The sequence below is a fragment of the Coregonus clupeaformis genome, unplaced genomic scaffold (genome assembly GCF_020615455.1).
Source record: "Coregonus clupeaformis isolate EN_2021a unplaced genomic scaffold, ASM2061545v1 scaf0177, whole genome shotgun sequence".
In the NCBI taxonomy this organism is placed as follows: Eukaryota; Metazoa; Chordata; class Actinopteri; order Salmoniformes; family Salmonidae; genus Coregonus; species Coregonus clupeaformis.
Window position 1 is genome coordinate 263497 of NW_025533632.1, and position 4330 is coordinate 267826.

At 39.9% G+C, this 4330-nt stretch overlaps 1 non-coding gene across 1 annotated transcript; it reads left to right on the plus strand.

Annotated features, from left to right (window-relative positions):
• Positions 1 to 418: 418 nt before the first annotated feature.
• Positions 419 to 493, plus strand: trnae-uuc. Its single transcript has one exon. It is a non-coding gene; the product is annotated as a tRNA-Glu (tRNA).
• Positions 494 to 4330: the final 3837 nt, after the last annotated feature.

Sequence of the window (4330 nt, forward strand, 5' to 3'; positions counted from 1 at the left end):
CACACAGGTTATTGATTACTAACGTAATTCAATGAGAACAGGTCCCTAGTGGAATAGCATGAATGCTTGTGTAGAAGGAGGGGTCAGAATGGAAGGGAGAGACAGAGATTCAAACTATTGTAGTTACTTTGGAAACTACGCTCACGGAAATACAAGTGCTTAAAACCCCATTTAAAACCTAATTCGGATTAGAAATGCAGCATGTATTTACGTGTAGCTATCCTCGATAGTTGAGTTCATGATCTAGGATTCTGGTTTGCCCACCAGAGATCCCAATGTCCTTGGTAGAGTTTCTGTCCGTAGTGGTGGTTAGAATGGATACTTCAGCATACCCTGTAGTTCATATAATTGATCTGTTAAAATAGATACTTCAGATGTACCAACGGTTGTCGGAGAGGGATTGTCCTTCCCAACTCGTGGCCCCGTGTAGCTCAGTTGGTAGAGCATTGCGTTTTCAATGCCAGGGATGTGGGTTCGATTCCCACGGGGGCCAGTATGAAAAAAGAATAATGTATGCACTCACTAACTGTAAGTCGCTCTGGGTAAGAGCGTCTGCTAAATGACTAAAATGTCAAATGTGTCTTTAGTGAAAGTTTTCTAGACGACTATACATGCCAACTGCAGACTGAGATGATAAGGTCTAGTGCATTGTCTTCTTCTTCACCTCGTGTAGAGGTTGAGAGTTTCAGAGTTTCACCATTTTGTAACGTTTAGCTCACGCTTCACGCCTGCTGGTCTGTAGAGTGTCAACCATTTTAAGCCGTGGGGCTTGCTGGTCTGGTAGAAATTCAACTATTTGCAACATCAAGCTTACACCGTAATCTGCTTGGTCTAATCTTAATTTGTTTTTCAAGGTTAAAAGGGGCTTTCCATCACGCCGACCCAATGTCTGTGCTTACTTGGGCGTGGTTACTGACTGGCAAAAGTTTCTATGAAAAACTATTATCTCATTTAAGAGGCTAAAATCACATTGCTATCTTTGCAAACGTATTCTCTTACTTAATCATTATATTTATACAACATTTAGATGCAAACCTGATAAATGAAATGTGTACACTTCCAGAGATAGTTTTTTAGTAATACCATCCTTAATAACATCACAAAACAATAAACAATATGACATGATTATTCTTTAGATCCCCACCAACCATTCCAACCACTTAGATGTCAATCTTTTGGAGAAAAAGGTTTTGGCGGCAATCTGTCCCCGTAACACAGAGACATTCAGATTTTTACATTACATTTTAGTCATTTAGCAGACGCTCTTATCCAGAGCGACTTACAGTTAGTGAGTGCATACATTATTATTTTTATTTATTTTCTATTTTTCATACTGGCCCCCCGTGGGAATCGAACCCATAACCCTGCCGTTGCAAACGCCATGCTCTACCAACTGAGCTACATCCCTGCTGGCCATTCCCTCCCCTACCCTGGACGCACGCTGGGCCAATTGTGCGCCGCCCCATGGGTAATGAACTAATCAACAATACTAGGGACAAACAAGGAGTCGTTTGTTGCAAACCATTTAGGAAACCGCGAGGGGTCATAAAACCCCCACACCAATCCCTCCTTTGTTCTGCGGGAGAGAGAGAGCTCTATAGACTGTTGCTTCTCTGTATTCTGATCTTGGGCTTCTCACGTCGGACCATCACATGATAGTCATGACAGCTGCTATATCCATAGATTTGTTGGTCAATTCCTCCACACACCATGCAGTCTTTAAATAGTCTACCTCTGTGTCAGTGAAGGGCTGTTAAGTTAAAACCAGGACTCTAATTGAGGGTGTATGAGAGCCATAGGCCTACCGTTTATTAAAGAAAATGTCTAAAAGCGAAAGCCTACTCCTTGTTAGCTTAAGATTTTGAAGAAAATAAAACAATCCGATTTATATAAAGTGATCTATAAGAGCACTTTGGTCCGCAATGGTTTATTCTAGAAGCAAGCTGTACAATACCCTGGAAAGACTTGACTCCAATGCATATGGGATAGCATTGTTTTGTTACTTTGACATCCGTAGACTAAGCTACAACCTTCTATAGCCGAGGAGACAAAAAAATGACTGCTTGGGAAGTAATCTAATTATGTCACTTTCAATTGTTTAAGCTATTGACTTTCTGTAAAATAGAATAAGATTAAACCCAGACAACTTTTAGAGAAACACTTATGACCTTCTCTCGTTGGGTTAGGCCATGGAAGAAGAGTAGCCAGCAGTGAAAGCTTAAATTGTTCTGTGTCAGTATGCCTACTCTGTCTGGGGTGGAAAGGTAGGCCTAACTTTAGATAGTACCATGCTCAGATTTCTAATGATATCTCAGATTTAGTGATTTGCAAGCAGGGACAGTTTTGTTGCAAACAAGACACACTGATTTGGCATTGATTTGGCATTGGAGAAATATGATAAGATGAACACACAGGCCTATCCTATGTCTATTCTTAGCATGTCAATTCCGTAATTTGTGTGGCATTAAAAAAGATTCTGCTGATATGTAAAATGATGTAGAATTGCATGACATTTTTATAAAAGGCTTTCTCTGACCTCCAAATATGATGATAGATTAATGCAATGCTTTTATTATAAAGGAGATATATCCACCCCTACTCTCATCCACAGTGGTCTGTGAACCCACAACCTTCTGGCCAGCAGCTCTGTGCTCGATCATAATTCCTGCGTTGCCATGCAATGCTTACAGAACGAAGAACAGTTTCTAAAACTGCATATGGAGCTCTGTTCTGTCCAAGAACTGAGGGTAAACGGGTTTAGGTAAAATATAATTGTCTGAAGGGGAGGGGCCACCATTTTCATTTTGGATAAATTAAATAAATATGAATAATGTTCACTCGTTTACAAATCCAACTTCTGTTATGTGACTTCTGTTTTGAGCTTTATCTTCCCATTCCAAAAGAAATCGCAAGCTGAACTTTTCTACTTTTTGTCTAAAATTCTTCTTGTCCTGTAATATATTTCTGGAGTTAAACTGTAACACTAACAATAATGTATTTTCCCTTAGTACTTCCTGCTCCAGACCAGCTGACTGTTGACTCAGTGGACACCACATCAGCTGCTGTTAGCTGGAACCAGCCACCAGGATTGGACCAAATCCAACATCATTACCAGATCTCCTACCACTGTCCAGGGACAGAACCACACATCACTACCACATCTTCACCCAGCATCACTCTCTCTGACCTGCAAGGTGGTACTCAGTACTCTGTCACTGTCTGCACTGTGCTGGAAAATGGAAGGCAAAGTAAACTGGTGTCTACAACCCTCACCACAGGTAAGGAAGTACTCTACTTAAAAATGATGTCTGGTGTTATCAAAATGACTAATGTAAATGAACTAATCATAATGGATGTGTCAGCATGGGATGTAAAGGTACAGTATCTTCCCTGATGAGAAATATATCATGGTGAATTCCCAAGATCTCATCATGCAGTTTTGTGCTTAAATCAATAAACTGTTTTTATAATATCTAAATTCTTGCTTTCTTCCCTTCCTGTGAGTAATTATGTCAAGGAGTTGATCTGCCTCTGCTTGCTTTAACTTCAGTACTACAATGTAAAACTCTTGTTATTGTGGAAAATATTCATAATCTGTCACGCTGTATAATGATTTGAAGACAGGCGCAGGAATACGTATTAGGGGTTTTATTTCTCCACCTAGTACAAGGTATGTCATAAAAACGACAGGGACGAAGTCCAAAACAATACACGGTCCTCACGAGACCAACGGACATGGGACAATAATCGACAAGGACAATGGCAAATATATACACATACTAATCAGGGGGAATGGGAACCAGGTGTGTGTAATGAGACAAAGTCCGGGGTTGATGGTAATGAACCAGATCAGTGACACCTAGTAGGCCGGTGACGTAGACCTCCAGAGCTGGTGAATGGAATCATTTTCATTCATATATATTTTTGGGCCGTGGCATCAACAATTTAGCAGGGACGCAGCACCGTTGCTACAGTCGCTAGTCTATACACCCCTTCCAGAGGTCTTCACATTTTGCTGCCTTAAAATTGTATCTCAAAAGGAATACATGTATTTTTAAACAACCTACTCAACATTTTCTATGTGAAATAAAAATATATTATAGAATATGTTGCTAATGAAGAAAACAAAAAAACAGCTGTCTTGAATGCGTATGTCTTCACACACACCTGAGTTAACACACCTTTGGCAGCCATTACAGCTGTGAATTTGAATATTAATCCTTTATATCCTAGTTTGTTTAAATAGCCTGCCCTATATTTGTTAAATATGTTCAACACATTTTCCACATTGTTCTAATTGCATTGCTTTTTAACTCGGCTTTGTGCCTTT